Below are 18,953 nucleotides of genomic sequence, written 5' to 3' on the forward strand. Positions count from 1 at the left end.
AGTTGAGGAGGGGGAGTGATAGAGCGGCTTTGGTGGGCACCTGGCATCCAGCCAGGTCAACCCACCACAGCAGGGCAGGCCAGGAGAGCATGGCTAGATTCAACCAAGGCTCCAGATCATCGGGCAAGTTCACAGTGATGAGGCAGGTCTGAGATGAAGCCAGGAAGACAATCTACAGGTCAGGATTAGGATCATGTTTGTTGATCACCAAACAGGTCCACAGTGATAAGACAGGTCCAAGATCAATCTCAGAAGTCAACCCACAGGTTGGGGCCTGGGTCAACACAGTCTGTGAGCAGACACATGGAGACCAGTGTTCCTACAGCATAGGTCCAGCAGAGACTGAAGGCCCCAGGGTGAGCTGAAATGAGACTCCAGGGATGACTGGGCAGAGGGTGTGGGTGGATGCCCCAGGTGAGGCTGATCAGGGCCATTAAGGCTTATTAGTACACTCAGACCATCTTGCTTTCCACCTATGCATCTTCAAATATATTACATGGCTTTTAATATTTTTTTTAGCTTCCCATACCTTGTAAAGAAAAGTATCTTCACTGTTCTTTTACTACTTGTTCTTAGCTTCTCCCAAAATGCATGTGTCCTTAGCTGTGTCTCTGTCATCAATATCAGGAGGTACATATAGGAGACGAGAGCAAAATAGTTCTAATACCTAATACTGTTAAACAAACACCTACTTATGCCAACTGAGAGTGTATAACCTTCAGATTTGTGTATGGCTGGGTAGGATTGGTCAGGAGCAGAAAGAAACAGAAACACAGGATTGATCAAATGCAAATACTTGCAAATATTCATATATTCAGTCTTCAAAGTCTGTACAAATACAGACTGTAATATCATCTTTGTCACTCGTTGCTTTGATCTTGTCATTCATCTGGGTTAACATCCTTTTCTATTACAAATTTAGGCTTAATTTCATTGTCTTCAAAGTTTTGTACTGTTCTACCTCTCCCTACTCATTTGAACTTCAAGTTGCTATTCTTTCTTTTCAGTGCTTCTATAATCAACCGTGTCAAGGAATGAGACCAGAAGAATCAAAATTTAGCAGATAAGCACTGTGAAGTAAGCTAACTTCTCAGTCGTCCAAGACAGAGTAATTGTTCCAAAATAAATTAATATTTATTACATAATAGAAGGAACACACACTGAGTTATACCAGCAGAGCTATAGCATTATATTTTTTCTGCTAAAAATATTCTAGTCCATCCCTCTCCATAGATAAACCCTTTTCCAGAATGGGTTTCTCTACAGGCTCCCATCAGATGGAATATTCCCTTTAGTAGTAATCCCTCGAAATACTTGACAAAAGTTTGTTTTTCAGATGTCTTCATATTAGGCAGAGGACTGAAGCAGACAACCGGAATAGTAATGTCTGATGCCATCAGTGCTGACATTGACTGATCGTATCTGCGAGAGCCCTTCAGATAGTGTCTCCAGTTAGGAGAACATATTTCTGACATCTTGGGTTCATTCCACCAAAAATGCACAGAAGCAAAAGCCAACTGAAAAACCATATCCAATATAAGGTTAGTTTTCTTTCTGCCTGTAGACTTCTCTTGAGTTTGTTCACTCACATATATTTTTCTTCAATAGGTCTGAATTAGCATCAGATAATAGTAGCTGTGCCTTGGCATAAGATTAAGTTTTTTCCAAAAGTTCATTTACAGCTAATTAGGAGTTTGTGAAACAGAAGTGAAGTATGCAGCCTCTTCGTTTCTGTTCATGGGTCTTAAAAACAGTCACTGATGGATGGAATTAGAATTCCTTCTGCCTCTTCATTACTAACTCTTATTTACCAATGTAGCATTCGGTTGTCAACAGCACCTCTAGACAACTTCATACTATTCCTTTGATGCAGTTGTTGTATGAGATGCATGAGATGTTATTAGATTGGATCCTATTGGAACATGAAGTTAACATTTTTTTCCTACAGTTGTAGTTGAATGGAAGGAAGAGCGCTTTGTATCTTGCACTTGTCTTTCAACAAAAAAAAAGATTTTTTTTTTCCCAAGAAGTCTACTTTAACAACAATTTATACTGTTGCAAAACACTGCGATACCATCTCATCAGAGGCAATACTGAGCAGGCAGACACAGTAGTCAGTGATGCAGAATCCATCAAAGAGGCAGCATATGAGCATAGATGTAAGTACAACCTCTCACACCACCACCTGTGCTGACTGCAGGTTTTTACCTTAATATGTTAAAAAGTTGTTGATAAGTAAATTATATGTTATAATGATGACAACCCTAAATTATGCAGTTTGTGTTAGTCATTTGTAGAATTTATTTCAAATTTGTGTATTTGAAAGTATTTTAAGATCTTTTGGAAAAATGGTAATAATGGGTCAGGGGAAGCACTACAAAATTGAAAGGTTCACATGTAAAATCTACTCCTCTTATTTAGTATTTTTTCTGTTTCTTTATTTTCCTTTTTCAATATTTCTGCTTTTTTAGAGAGGGGAGGAATATATTTCGATATACTTATGATTGAATTCTTGTTGGTGTTCGCTTGTGCAGAATGATGAAGAGGCGTGAAAGTTAAATGTGCTTCATACCATCATTTTTTCCTCTTGATTGCTTTCATACCAACAGCAGATGTCCAGTGAAGGGACACAAATATTTCCCTTTAGCAAGTCATTCCACTGAAAGTAACGGGAGCTTATTTAAATAGTGTGGCCCTGAGGAGACAAAGGGGGGAGCAAGCACAGGAGAGAATAAGAGCAGAAGTGTACTCAATCAAAGAATGACTTTACTTGCATGCAGTGAAATGTTTTAACAAGTTACACATAATAAAATTAGTAGGAATTCAACTACCCATTGATTTGTTAAAGGCATCGGGAATGATAACTTGAAATTTGCTGTGGCCATGGATGCTATTGATTCTCCTGCTCCGTGCACTATTGTGCTAAAAAATCAATTATTTAATAATTGATTTTATACTAACTGTTGAATTATTTTATTAAGTCTAAATTAAGAATTATGATGGATGTATGTGCTAAAACATAATGCTGAAATGGATTCCTCTCACAAGTTTAAATAACCATTCTGACAAGGCAAGAATGGTTACCAAAATAAAAGCATGATAAATAAAAGTCAGGAAGGCTTTTCAGATGTGGTGAATCATTACATACTACTTTGCTTTTCAAAATGAGTGCTGATCCTGCTGTTGCTTATTGTGTAGAACTTCGATTAAAGTTAATGGGAATTCTATGCACAGGAAAGCTGCAGTGTGGTAGATTTGTTTTTTTTTACCCTCGCACCAGTATTAATGGGAATTACAGGTGTGTTTTGGGGCAAAACCACTACCCATATAAAAAAAAAAAGTCTAGCCACGTTCGAAGGGCTACATAGTAGTATTAGTTATAGCTCTTAAAAAGATGAATCTCTGTGGCAAATGAGACAATGTTGTTTTCTCCCTTCTCCTATGCAGTGATCAGATGCGAGCATTGCTGAGGAAAATTTTCTTATGTCGAAGAACTGACCAGTCATTGCCTGAAGCTATATACTAAGGGTATGTTGTTTCTAGAGACAGATGCTAAATCAGAGGCAATAAGTTTTCATCACAAATCCTCATTTTTATTACCATACGAACAAAGAAAATATACTAAAAGAATACTACTAAAAATGAAGCACCAGCAAGTTATAAAACACCTAGATTAAAACACTTCTATAACTTCAGGGCTATACCTCTGCCAAATTCAAAGGTTCAGGTGCAAACAATGAATTGACAGAGCTCTTCAGAATATAATTGGATGAATTATGCACAATAACCTTTGTGGTCACAAGCATTGCAGATATGAGTTAAAAGTTTCCTAGATTAGAATTTCTCCCTTCTGAGCACCAAACACTGGAATAATCCTTATCATAACTGGAAGTATCTGCTTCTGTCTACCTCTTGTCTACAGAATCTCTGAAATGCCTCAAAACCAGCAATATACAGCTTCTGGAGCAGAGTAACTGGGGAAAAACTCAAAAGGAGAAATCAAAATATTTTTGCTTTTTCATGATCACACTAGTAGAACAAGAAGCCTGTGCCTGATGTGTCTGCCTTAACACTTTCACCAGTAGTACTGTTCCTATTTGATAAAGTTCTGCTTCCAGTGAAATCAGTAGTAACAGCACAGCTCTCTCAGCACTTACGCTGCATTTCAGGATACTAACCACCATCCTAACCTTGTGACAGCTCCTCATTGTCCATACTGATTTTGCTATGCAGCTGAGCAGAGATGAGGCAAAGATGGACATGAAAGGCCGGGCTGAGGCCTATTTGGTCTCTTCATACAGAGGAAAACACACAGGGCTCCTGAACCCCGTGAGTTCACCATCGTGACTTATGGGAGCTACTGCATTTTGGTGACTAAGAAGCTACTTGAAGCAGATGACCAGCATGCTCTGGCCGAACAATGTCAAGATGAGAATAAGGAGCAATAGGCTGCCCAGTTATGCACACAAAAAGGCATGGCTCTGTCCTAAGCCCATTCCCCAAACCGTGGACATCCACCAATGGATGATGGTGGCAATATTCATTCAAAACATCTTTGTGTCATAGTTCACTGTCAGAAGGCCATGCTTTTTGTTGATGTCTTCCTTAGAGCACCTTTATTTTAGTCTCTCTATCTCTGTCATATCTTTCTGCATTCCCTCTTTAGATTGTCTCTCCTATCCTATGAAAGCAGTAGACCAAGCTGTCTGTTGCCACAATTCCAGGAAATATGCTAGTTAATGCTGTACGTCCCTGACTGCTCTCCTGAAAAATTATTCTCCTATCTCCCATTTTGATAAACATTCATTAGTCCTGGATTTTTATTCCCATCAAGTTTGAACAGAGGAAGAAACCCTCCCTACTGACTAGTATCTGTTGTCTCCCATCTAGAGAAAAAGCATTTTCTAACCTGTCACTTGGAGAAAGTCAGTGTGTGGCTTTTTATGTGTGCCTTTTACCTACAGTAGGGCTTCTTTTAGGAGAGATGTTTCTCCTTTGATCCCTCTTGAGTGTCTCCCAGGATAAATGTCGCTAGGACAGTATCTCCTAGCATGAATGGCTCCAGTCCTCACCCTCTGGGCACTTTACAACTCCGTCTCATCCAATTGGTTCTCAGCGGTGCTCACTCTGAACTTGCTGCAGATGTGAAGGAAAGCCCTGCAAAAAAACAAAGCAAACACTGGGCACAAATCTGGAAATGCCTGTGTCATGGCAGATGCTGCAGCATGCCTGGAAGACCTGTATGAGGTGACACTGTATGGCAAGAGGGTGCTTGAGAAAAAAAAGCCATAAATGTTCCATCCTGACTGACAGAAATGCATCATATCCAAAAAAAGAAACCACTAGGCTTTCTTATATAGGCATAGCCTTTTATTTTTGCACACTAGCTTGAAAACACAAGGAAAGAGCACTGAGGCTTTGCACTGGCCTCCCCCTTGGTAGAAAGAGGATTGAGGAGAAGGGATAGACAAAAGGACAGCAATGGAGACCGCCTTGGACCACTGATCCACAGATAAGACTGGCTGGAAGCATCCTGGGCTTAAATGCAAGAGGTCACAAGGCAGACTCACCAGGCAAATGTCTGGTGACCCCAGATTCCGTTATTCTATTGCTACTTTGAGCAGAAAACATATTTGTAAAAGTGATTTCCAGCAATGGCCAGGGTCAAAGTGAAGGAGTGTGGATGCTAGCTAGTGTGACGGTTCAAGTCAGGACTGTTGGGCTTCCCTGTCAGCAGCTCCTGTACCTTCTTATCTCTGCTTTCTCTTGTCTTGCTTCAGCTTCAGAGCTGTGCAGCTGAACCTCAGAAGATACCATGCGATGGTCTATTCTGGCTGTTTTGGACTTGGAGTCCCAGAAAGAAATTCACTGGGTCTTGTTTTCCACCCTTCAACAACATCCATGAGGTTTGAAGAAGAGGTTCACCAAAGAGTTCTTCTCTTATTCATTTGTATCTGATGGAAAGCAAGGTATGGCTAAAGGCATGCCCCTAACTAGTCTGACAAAGAAGAGGTCCTCTGCCTGGCAGGACTGAGGCTGCTGCTGGCTCTGCATAATGATACAAGGACACGTTGCGTAAACCTTGAGCTAAGGAGGATGTCTGTGGAGACTCGGATCAATGCAGAGTGGGAAGTATTCCTGCAGCTGTAACAGAGTGGATTTGTGGTACCATGGATTATGCGCTCTGTTAGCTGGAATGATCTGGAAGCTTTTTGCATTATTCTCTCACCAGTTTGGGGAATAATAGTCTGAAAATGGTTGTGAAGTTATTCAGCATGAATGGTCTGTACAGTGCATTTGGCCTTAAGGCTGTCTCTGAAGAGGCTCTTACAAGATAACACAGTGGTAGCTGTTAAAGATACAAAAAGGAAATAGCTGGTTCTATTCTTGTCTTTTTCTACGTCCAGTTTTGAGCTTTGTGTGTTTGGTTCTGTTAACAGTCAATAAGTGCACTGGTAAAATAATAATTTTGGTTTAAAATTAAATGTGACAGGAATTGGGAGGGATTGAAATCATAAAGATGAATGACTTCTTAAATTAATCTAAATTCCATAGGCATGTCAAAATTTTTGTTAATATAAAAAATAGTGATTGCACAAGAAGATAATGTAAACAATGTTACAGTTTTGTAATGCTCATAATGCCTGGCACATGATCAAGTTAGAAAGCTATCACTCTGCACATTGCAAAAAAGAAAGAACAAAGAATTACATATAATTCTTCTTGTCATAACTTAACAGTATTTTTGTCCACTTAAGGTTACTTTCTCCAAAACTAATGCTTAAATCTTCAGTCACCCTAAGTTATATTTTGAGCTTTATAAATACCACTTTGACATAAATGTGCTGCAGCTTTAATCTGTTGCAGCTCACGTGGCCGCAAGACTTCCTTCACTAATAGCAGAACACCAGCTGTATTAGCTATATCTGTCTTAGATAAATGTAAGTGAAAATGTCCCTCACATTCACTGAACATTTTAGGTTTTACTGAGAAGCAAACATTTCTGGACTGCTCCTGATGCCCTTGAGAACAATTTTCCTCATTTTTCTTAATTCTTCTCTGTGATTCAGTTTCTGTGAAGACACTCTAGCAAAAACACAAAAGGCGGGGGAAAGAAAGGAGGGGAAGGATAGCAAAGAAACAAAGAAAGGAAAGGTGCAGTTAAGAAACAAAACAGCATGTAACAGAAGCACTAATGAAGTGGGAAGGCATGAAGGGGGACGGGAATCAGAGACCCAGAATAAAGGGACCCAGAAAATGATGAAACAATTGTGACTGACACAGAAAAGTGGACCTTACCAGTAGCTGACATGAAAAGGATATTTGGAATAAGAATGGTCCACTTATGTTTCATGGTCCTTTCTGTCCAGCCCATTTGAAAAAAATCACGGGAGGAGAGCACTCTGCCAGACACAAATGAAAGACACAGAAAGTCCTGATTATGTATGTATATGTTATGTGATTGCTAATCTCAGTTGATGACATTTATCTTTGTGAATTCACTGAGTTCTTTAGGTGGGACCAATCAGAAAACATATCAGTGGCATTCTCTTGGCTCTGCTTAGAGTGAAATGAAATGTCAGCGTCATCGTAAAGATGAGCTTTCATGTGTAATGTATGTGTAGTATTTGTTTTATGATTAATTACAGTCTATAAAATGCAAACTATGTTAAAGACTTTAAGAAATTAATGTTATGGATATTACTCATACACCAATAAAAGTGTTTGCAGAAGACTGATCCAATATTAAAAGAGAAGTTTTCATCCATAAATAGTTTTAGAATGCTGCAAATTGTGAGAAAAGAGTGTTTTTCAGATGTTGCAATGAAGTGAATTGTAACTTTATCAAATTAAGAGGTCTGCTTTGTACTATACACTGAGGGGATTCTCTGAGTTTACGTTATGTCTACAAAATATATCATCCTCAGTAGCTGGCTTGCTTGAAAAAGACATTTAATGCTTCTCTGGGAAAAAAAAAAAAGTACCAAGCACCACCAGTTCTGACTAATAACTTCAGTTGACACAGGACTCCTGGTTCATCCTCAAGGACCAGTTCTGGACAGATTTAAGTGGGAGAATGATGGATTAGTGTGAGTGGTGATATTTTCATCATCATTGAACAGAGAGAGGTCAGAGTGGGATTCAGCTGTGGAGGAGAGAGTAGGACATCGTTGCATAAGGAGAGCTCAGGGAGGAAAGAAGAGACTGATCAGCCTCAGTTGCTGACAAAAAAAAAAAGCAGATTTAGAGAAGAGATCACTTTAGATTAGGAGAAAGTGTGCCAAAGCACCTGTAGATGTCGAGAGTCTTGCAAGTTAGACTCAAAGGCATTTCTTTTCTGAACTTGAATTCCGTGTTTTTCTGGCGCGTGGAGTCTGAAGGGTATAAACTTGATCTGCAAACCACTCTGTCACAGTGCATGACCGGAGGGCTTGGGAATGTGCAGATGCTGCAGTAAGGAAGGCTGGGGGACTAACACTTTATTTTTTTTTTAAAAAAAGAATGCTAGACTAAAAATCTAAGTTCAAGAGTGTTAGTTTCAAACTAGAAACTCAAGACTCTATGGGAGGACTCAAAGCAGAGGCACTTTTCTTGGAAGCATGTGAAAGTGAGCAAATTATTCTATTTGCACCAGTTTAATGGATAATGAGGTTAATCTGTAACTGGATAACTTACCCCATATTCCTGTGTACCTTGCTGCTGTGTATGTGCTTACGTACAGCTACAGAAAACAAGCATATTTATATGGGAATAATTAAAACAGATACATGTATACATGACCTGCACAGACATTCTTGGCAAGATCATTTGCTCCAAAGATTATATTCCTGCTGGTAGAATGCAGATCTGATTTCATTTAGACAAACCTTTCACTGCTTTTTAATAACAAATGAAAGATTATCTGTATGTGAGACAACGCTATACATTAAATATATGGCTAAGATATCGTACAAGCTGAGAGAAAATCATTGTCAAAGCAAATGAGCATTTGGATGATGCAATGATAAGAATAATGTAATTAAATTAATTTTCATACCACTGATTTTATCACCCCATTTTCCACACTGTTCCTTCTAGCCATATTCTTTGTTTCTATCCAAATCTACTCATTAAGGAACAGTGACTAACATTTGTTACAGACAATGCTGAAGATCAGGTCGTGGGATTGTTGGAATAAGGTTTAATTCATCTGAGGAAGTAGGAACATAGTAAGAAAGAAGAGAGGGAGAAGCTGGTATAAAATGGAAAAGCCCACAAACACAACTGGGTAAAGAACTGGGAGGCTGAGGAGACAGATGATCAAAAGGATTTGGAAAAAAAATTAAAGTAAGAGAAAATGAAAAAGACACAAACAAGGATGAAAAGGAAAGAGGGAAAAAGGATAAGAAAGGGGAGAATGAAAAGGAGCCTGTTAATGGTAGCTGGAGATAAAAGGGAAGAGGGAGAATAAGGCGTAAAATGAGACAGAATTTAATTATGCATACTTTTCTTTAAATGGCCATCTAGCCTCCAGCCCCGTGGGCCAAGCATCTGTTTCAGTTCGATTGCTGGAACAAGCATGTTGTGTATCACAGCTAAAATATTTAGCAACAGTGGTATACTGAAAAGAGTGCACAGTTTTCAGAGAGGGGCTAGGTAGGATATGATGTTGGGGATTGGGCTGCTAAAGGAGCAGGAACTCCAGTAGCACGACTCATCCCCGGGACCGGGCTGGCAGGATTTCACATACACTCCTCTGCCAGTGTGAAAGTGGCACTTATGAAACCGAGGGTTCCTTTACTCTTTCCAGAGAGTGGAGACGTGTGTTTGACTATTTTGCTTATCAGGGCCCATGGGGCCAAGGTAGTTGGACCATTTGAATATTTGCTAAAGCTCTGTGTACCTGTTTGATTATAAGCACTCTGCCAAACTGTCTTGACTGCTGCAGCCCTTCCTCCCATGTCTCTGCCTCCAACTGCACCCTTTTCTCTCTGCTGTGCTTTTGGAGTCATCGTTCCTTCCCCTCCCTTCAAATTATGCATTAAGAGGGGAACCAAGGAGTCATTTTTCAGTCAGAACGAGGCTGGTTTTCATAAGACTTCGTTATTGTTGTGCAGCATATTTACATAAGCAAAGGAGCAGGGCAAGAGTTAGGATTAAGCCTTTTGCTATTTGACGTTTTTAGGATTGGGGTCTTGGTGTTATATTTAACCTGTCAACATACAAAGGGTTTTCTAATGGCTATGTTTATAAAAACTTACATTCCAAATTTAGGAGGTCCTAAAGATCACAGATGAAACCTTCAGCTCCATCCTTAGATGAAGAGATCTGTCTTCATCCATCCTCTTGGTGTGGTATGCTGGCGCTTAAAAGGAGCTTCATACATTCCTGTAGGAATAGCTGGTCAGGGAGGGAACCGCCGCCATGCTAAGAGAGGACTGACCTCTCCAACTGAGGTCTTTTCTGGGAACAAACCTCAAAAGAGCCTCTATGAGATGCACCTTCTTTTTGTCCCAAATATTCTCAGGTCAGAGACTAAAAATAGTTTATTTTCTCCTGTTCTGCTCTCTCAGAGACAAAACACCATTGTCAGAAATGTTAAAAGGATTGCTCTAGAGTCACGGTGACTCACAGCATTGAGCCACTCTTTGTGATAGGGATAATAAGATTTTACATTTTGAGGCCTGTTTTCCAGTTCAATCAACATCAACAGTCTTTGGACCTATTTTTCCTTTTAATATCTCTGGTACTGTTACAATACATTATTTTTTTTTATAGTATGGGGGGGGATCTTGCTTTCTGGTGCTACCATGTAAATAACGTGTAGGAATGTGCACTACATTTCATCTCTCCACGTGCGTATAATTTATAATAGGACCAAGCCTGCTAAACAGTGAGGTCATGGCATGCCCTGGCCTCTTGGTCCCTCAGCAGCAAACCAGGGTGGGATGTAACACCATTTCTGCCTACACAGGCTTTCCTTATTTTGAAAGGAAAAGTGCACAGAAGCTAGTGGATGATTATGGCCGGGACTCACACGACAGTACAGGATGATGCACATGCTCACGAGACCAGCAATTTAGACATAACCAGAAAGACCAATTTCCATCTTTTTCTCCAAAAGGCACTTTGTGTAAAGCTGTATTAATTTTCTTTAAGGCTATAAGGGTATGGCTTTAAGGCTATATTAACTTTGCTTTTTCATTAGCTTTCTTTCCCCCTTGCCCTGACATCTAATTTTTCTCTCTCCTTTCTTCACTTCTTGTATCTCTGATTCTGTCTCCTCTACGACAAAGTTTCTAATAACATCCCGCTATCTCCTAAATCACCTCAACTCCGTTTGGCTTAGAACCCAAGTGCCAGCAGGCTACTGCTGACATTTTTAACACTATTTCAGAGTCATCTCCTCTGAACCTCTTCTGAACACACTTGCAAGGTGGGAGTTTAAAAGGTCACCTAAGGCCCAATGCTAATGGGATATTCACATTCTGTTAGTACACGGTGTGTACGTTACTACCCATTACGCAGCAAGTTGGTCATGGTTTGGAACTAAGAGAGAGCAAAAAGACGGAAGCCACCTATTGTCCTGAACACTGAGAGATCTATAATACTGTTTTTTTCTACACTTTCGTGGAGGTATCATCATTTACCTAAGTCTATATACATAGTATTCTCTTACATAGGTATATATAATTATAGCATTTGACTTGGCATCCACGTCTTTTGATGTATATTTTGGAAAAATAAATATATCACCGCAGGTGGGGGAAAATCCAGTTTGACCACTGAAGAGCCACGTTGAGTACTTTCAGCTACTGGAAAAATAATTAGCAGCTGTATTTGTTCTTCTTCTTTTCCTGCTACCAAGAGGAAAACTAATAAAAGAATGATCATAGGATATACAATATGCCAGTTAGATGTCTGCATTTAAGAAAGTCTGCATCTACAGCACTTTATGGACATTATGGCTGTTACGCTAATTGGTTCTCTGTTTCACTTAATTTTAAAATAACATGAAGAGAAGATAAACAAAGAGGACACAGAATGTTAACTTGCTCTCAGAGCCAAGTCTAATCTTTGGATTTAAACACAACCTCTCAAGGGACTTCAAAGAAAGCTTTACACAGTCATCTAGAGAAACAACTAAATTGAGCCACAGCAAGGGAATCCTCACATCTGGAATTCCTGTATTTATCAGTATTTCATCCTTAGACATTTTGTGGAGCAAGGATTGGAACCCAAATTCACTTTAGAGTAAAAGGATATCCTAACAAGTAGCCTATCAAATGATCCTTTTCTTTTTTCTTTCTGTTTTTTTGTTTGTTTGTTTGTTTGGGTTTTTTTCTGTTTTTTTGGGTTGGGTTTTTTTTTTCTAATGAATATTTCAGTATTCCAGGCAAAATGAAACAATTTTACCAGAGGGATTTAGGGAGTTTGCTTTTATTCTAGAAAATGTTGAAAGTAGACATTTCAACAATTTATTAATTTTCCCAAAAAACCAATGTCTGTTCCATAAACAGACTATTTTAAGTAAAAACTGTTTTGGTGTTTGATTCTTTCCTTACTTGTAAAATCAGCATGGCTACATTGTTGTATTTTTAAGATCATAAGCATGCATTGTTCTTCTTCAAGAAGCAGAGTAGAAAATTATTCTTTCTACTTCAGTCATTAAAATAATGTTCAAAATGCCTCACACATTTCAAATTCAGATTTCTGGGGGTTTATATTTGTTTTGTAGGAAGTGGAAAACAAGCTTTAATAGACCTACAGAATGTGACAAAAGAGTTCAGACCTGTCACTGAATCATATTTTATGGTGAGAGAAAGTGGTAAAAATGTTATATGGTAAAGAAATAAATCCCTATTGTTGAAAGACAATGTAGGGTGTCTTGTCCCCTAAAATCTACAGCTGGCACTTACTCTAATTCCAAAGACATATACAGAGGCAAGCACCTTCAGTGATCTGTGTTGCCACCATTCTGTGGTAAGCAAACATGAAGGAGGAAATCATGGGCTATTCAGAGCCTGTGAGAGCTTGCCTGGAAGTTGATCTCACTAATGTGTTTCAGAGGAGAATTAAGGCAACATCTGCATTCCCAGATATGGTAAAATAATTAAAAAGCTGTTTGGGTTTTATTCTGCTGCTTTTAAAACCATGCTGTGTCTTGAATGGAATAAAACATTGGAGAAATATTTTTTTATATCATCTAAGCTATTTTTAGTATAGAAGATGGACTTACATCTTTCTTTGTTCTCCTCCTAACATCTTAGGGTTACTGTAGCTGCTTCAGGCAGATACTAGCTTAGCTGGCTTCTGCCCCAGCCACCGTGGAAGGAGTGCAAGCAAGGCTGCTATCAGTCAAGAAGGCACGTGCAAAGGTTAGTCTGGGCCTCTGTGTATTAAGTAATAGCAAGGAAATTGTTTCCCTTCAAATTATTAAGACTGATTCTGCACTCACTGTGACCCAATTTTCTCAAAAATGATGGGATTGGTGCAGGGAAGGAGAAAAAATGTAGAGCTATGTCTATTCAGAAGTTCCTCTGAACGTTAGAAGATATTTTGCATTCCCAAGTTCTGCAAATTCTCTTTGCAATATCAATAAAAAAGGCAACCTTTGATATACTTTTTCAATAGAATACTATTTGTAGTTAGATAAAAAGAAATGCTTCTGGTGAGATATGAATACCAGATATCTGCTCAATAGGTGGATCATTTTGGCAGCTGGGTGTGAATTAACTGGACTGCTTCATGTGTCTTTGCTGACTCAGTTCTGAAATAGGCCAAATTTCAGTAACAGGTAGCCAAATAATTAATCTGATTTTTCCATTCTTTTCTTAATTAGGAAAAGATCCTCCTCTCTATGTAGTGGCAATCTGCTTAAAAAATTGAAACGATGAAGTTAGCTAGAAGTTATTTAGTCATAACTGAAAAGTTACAATAAACAAAATAATTGCACAGAGCAATTGCTTTGCAAAATTGATGTAACTGTACACATTTAAAATTGTACACAACTTTTATATAGTAAATCATTTAGCAAGTTGTTTCATTTACTGCATCCAGCCTCCTAACCAAGTCTCTCCTTGTTCCCAGATAAGCTTTCAAGAATAATAAATACCCCCTGAAGGGGATATGCTTTAAAGCAAATAACCACTGCCAAATAATTTATCACATGTAACCACTGGTCTCCATCTTTAATTACTAGCATTTCATTCTACTGCTCGTTTAACAGAAGTTAAGCCTAATGCCTACTCTCTGTATATTCTTTTTTTTAAGAGCTTCTTTTCATCATGTATTCAGAGTTTGAACCAGACTGTCCCTTTTTTTGTGAAGAAAAGCATTTCTGTGGGACTTTGCCTATGGGACCCTGTGGCAGAGAGAATCCTATTTAATTCTTGGCATGAGACATATAAAAGAAGTCCTTATTTGATTCAGGTTCAATAAACAATAGTTGGTACTTATTTGCATAGGGTAAGCTCTATGCTTAACTTCTGGATAGTTCAGGATTTGCCTGCTGTTCAATATTTATTGCACTATCCTATTTATTTCTTTAATTTCTTTAATGCAGCAATGTTTGGATGCTGTTTTTCCGGGAACTGAAACAGAATGAATAGTCTGACTCCTTGTGGTTTCATTGAACTTTTTTCAAGGTCATAACAATTTACATTGTTATGTAACAGTGCATGACTGCCTGTAAGAACCAAGTTACCAATAATTTATTCCACTTTTGAAATGGTTTGACTCTAAAAAAGAGGGAGGAAAAAACCCATACATTTTCACTATGTTAATGGCAATCTAGTTTATCTCACTAAGAATAGTGAATAACCAAAAGATGATATTCTGCTCTCATCAAACACATACAATTCCTCTGACACAGTGGACTTGTGTAAGAAAATGTCTTCCAGCTTTTTGTGTTTATGAGGAAGGAAGTTTTAAATAGAACTGATAATTTAAACAGTATTACAAATCAGCTTTGATTACACAGAACTATGAGATCTGCTCCTTTACTTGCAGTTTATTCTCTTAAAGTCAAATCTTCCTCTGGAGTCATGGAATAGAAAATGAACAGGCATGATCCTGACTATTTTCATTGCACTAATGGGTTTAGCTAGTTGTCCTGGTTTCAGCTGGGATAGAGTTAATTTCCTTCCTAGTAGCTGGTACAGGGCTGTGTTTTGGATTTAGGATGAGAACAAAGTTGATAACACACCGATGTTTGAGTTGCTGCTGAGCAGTGCTTACACTAAGCACTTACACTAAGGACTTTTCAGCTTCTTATACTGCTCTGCCAGTGAGGAGGCTGGAGGTGCACAAGAAGCTGGGAGGGGGCACAGCCAGGACAGCTGACCCAAACTGGCCAAAGGGACATTCCATACCATGTGACGTCATGCTCAGTACATAAACTGGGGAAAGCTGGCTGAGGGGGCCGCTGCTCGGGGACTGGCTGGGCATTGGTCGGCAGGTGGTGAGCAATTGCATTGTGCATCACTTGCTTTGTATATTCTTCTTCTTATTATTACTATTATTATGATGATTTTATTTTATTTCAATTATTAAACTGTTCTTATCTCAACCCACGAGTTTTCTCACTTTTACTCTTCTGATTCTCTCCCCCATCCCACCGTTGGGGTGGAGAGTGAGCAAGTGGCTGTGTGGTACTCAGTTGCCGGCTGAGGTTAAACCGCGACACTAGTGTTAACAGCTCTTTAAAACCAACATATGATGCTGAGAGCTGGACTCTACAGTGATCAGAGCACTACACATGGCTTAAGTTGGACACAGTTCTCAGGACAGATCTAGATAGGATCTGTAGCACCTAGGGAAGACTCTGACTCTCAGCTCATCCAGGTGAGACGTGAGAAGAAAGAACAACATCTCCTCTGCTTCTGCCTAGGCTACTTGGATCTTGACTTGATGTAACCAAGACAGCACCAGTATTCAGGGAGACAGTGATTGACCTCAGCTACTGCCCACCAGTACATGGCTACAGAACAAGAAGAACCGCAACATAGGGGTACCTGTAAGGCTCGAGGCCTCTTGGGGCTACTCCTGTTCTGCTATGACTGGGCCCTTGTTCAGTGATCTAAATGTGCAATCTAGCTTGCAAAATTAAATGTGTGTTCTGTTTTGGGTTGCAAAAGGGTTGTTGACTACCAATGAGTCATTACATGCAGACCTGGGCTCCCTGGCTGCCTGGGGAGTATACCCGTGCAGGTGTTTTGCACCTATTTAGCAGTCTATATGTGAGTACAAATTTTCACAAGTGCAAGGACTAAACTGTCAAGATCCCAGTATTTTTGTCTTTTAAAAGGACTAGACAGAAAACTTCTCTTTAATATAGAGGTGGCCATGTCGCCCTCATTCTGACTGGCTTGCACAGGGAAGAGCAAGACTTGAAATGTTGCCCGGTCTCTATGGTGGGACTGTAGAGGAGAAGTGCACCTCTCAATTTTCCCCCCGAAGCAGCAAGATCTATAATTAGATGATGAAATGTTTTTGTGAATCAAAACTAGTGTATTTCATTCAAAGTATATTATAAGATAAAGCTATTTGAAAACTGGTTACACCATAATGAGCATGCTTTATGTTCAAACCAGAAAGAGCAGGGCTGCATTTCAATGAGCACTGAAGTTTGGTTAATGGATTGTTTCTCCAGATGTAGATATTTCAAAAAATAAAGCAGTAGTTTTTTTACTTTTATAAGGAAAATGGTCTTGGCAATATATTTTTTCATATAAATATGAGAAAAAGGCAGTAGATGTGCGAAGGAATATATTAGAATTGAAGCAGTAGCATGTTTTAGTACCTAAGGATATATGAAATAATTTTCTTTTCATTTGTTTGTATCTTTTACTATACCTTTCCTTAAGTAGCTTGAGGATATATTTGAAGCGGTTATTCCCTATCTCCTCATCTATTCTCACCACAAATTCTATAGCAAATATAGGTTTCTGCAGCTATAATGATTAAATAAGTTCCCTGGCTGTGCTCACAAAGAATTGAAATGAGTCCAGTATCTGTCTTTTCTTTATCACAATTTACATACTGCAGATACTCATTTCAGAAAAGAAATAATTAAAATATGTTCCCAAATAAAAGATTAAAAATGTGTAAGAAATTGGATTAAAGTGGCTAAAATATTCCACAGAATTGCAAGAAAAATATGAATTGTGTTTTGTTTTGTTTTCTTATACTGTAGGGAAGACATTATCCACAAAATCATAAGAAATAGAGCCAATATAACCTAGATTTATTCCTGACAGAAGACTATGTTAGGAAATTACAAGATAATCAAATCTTTGCTATAAACAAATAGGAACATTCTGCACACATTTTTCTAAAGAACCAAGGGGCAATATTGACAGCATAAGGTTTTACTGGGAAAATGAAAGCAAACCTCTAGAGGACTAGAAGAATTCAATGCTAACTGCTGTGAACAGTGAAAGTTTTCCTTAGAGAGAAAACACCAGTGAAAAATTATGATTAGCTGTTTCCAAATGTAAGTTTGAAAAAATAAATGCAGAAAGCAAAAGGAAGTAGCGTGGTAGTAGAAGGTTTCTTGGATGACTTATTGTCCAGTTTTAAAACACTGACAGAAATTAGTAGAGAATTCATATTCAGTATTTCCTACCTCTGCTGTTTATTGCTTATTTTTATAGCTACTTCCTCTACTTCCTGAAGTAGAGGAATTTACACCCTTCTAGCATTTATTGATTTAGATTTTCCCATTCCCATTATTCATTCTTTAGAGACTCTGAAAATCCAGCAGGCATTGTGGGCAGTCTCAGCATTGTATTAGGCACAATCGCATGAAGTGTTATTTGAAGTACGACCTGGAGCTTGGAGTGTGGACAGAGCTTGACTGTGTCCTGCCTGCAAAAACAAATATATTTATACCATACAGGTGGCTAACATAGGCATCACAACTATTGTCCATTGATCGCAGAGGGAGTCAGCGTCTGGCAACCTCGACTATTTATTAAGCAGCTTGAAGTGCATATTGCTCCGTTGAACTTCAGTGCCCGCAGTAAAGCTGTAGGAAAACTATGGCCTCCCCCAGTGTGCCAGGACTGCAGTTCAGACACCTGCTTCTGATGGTGGAGTCCGTATTCGGAATCTGCTGCAGAGGAGAGAGTATTCATAGTCAATGACCCTAGCTATTAATTGATCCAAGTGCAAGTTTGCTGACCTTCAGGCGTACACAGATCTTGTCCACTTACTCTGACTTTTACCCTGCAGTGACTGTGGGATTCCTGGAGGCAAGATTTTGAGGAGAATTCCTTTGAGTTGGTGTTTATTGACGTTTGCTGTGAAATTTCACACAAACAGTGTTTGATAGACACACTTTTATAGATCTTGAATTAAAACAAATTCCACACTTACTTAAAAATGCAGTATTATCCTTGTTATCCTATCCTAATAAGCAGAGTTATATATATTAAATATGCACATTCAGATTTTGGGTTGTGGGCCCAATGTGCTATCCAGAATCCTGCCATATTAACTGGTATGCAACCATACACGCAATGTGCTAACTGAGAGCTAATTAACTGAGTTGTTCTCTGTTCACTTATTGTTAAAGCAAAACTTTTAGTGAGCCATATCATGTTCTGTCTGAAGTCCACGGGCATTGTGTGGAACAAGTCTGCGTGGAACTGTGCAGAACAGTATTTAATCTAAAAAAAAAAAAATCCATAAAATGTTTGCTAATGTAATGCCAATGGTAGGTAAATTAATCTAAATGTTTGCATTGCATGAGATGTAAAATGCAACATTTTTTTTCAGTACATCTTTAAATTGTTTTTTCTTGCAACTGAATTTTTTGTGCCAATGTTAGATAAACATAACCAAAATATTCCTTTTTCTTCATGATTTTTTATTTACTTTAGAGGAGTACAATAACTGCTAACCATCAACTGCATGTTTGTATAAGTAAGTAGTTTAATAAGATGATTATATTTTTAAGTGCCTTCGTC

Source organism: Aptenodytes forsteri, unplaced genomic scaffold, assembly GCF_000699145.1.
Source record: "Aptenodytes forsteri isolate BGI_AS27 unplaced genomic scaffold, ASM69914v1 Scaffold229, whole genome shotgun sequence".
Taxonomy (NCBI): Eukaryota; Metazoa; Chordata; class Aves; order Sphenisciformes; family Spheniscidae; genus Aptenodytes; species Aptenodytes forsteri.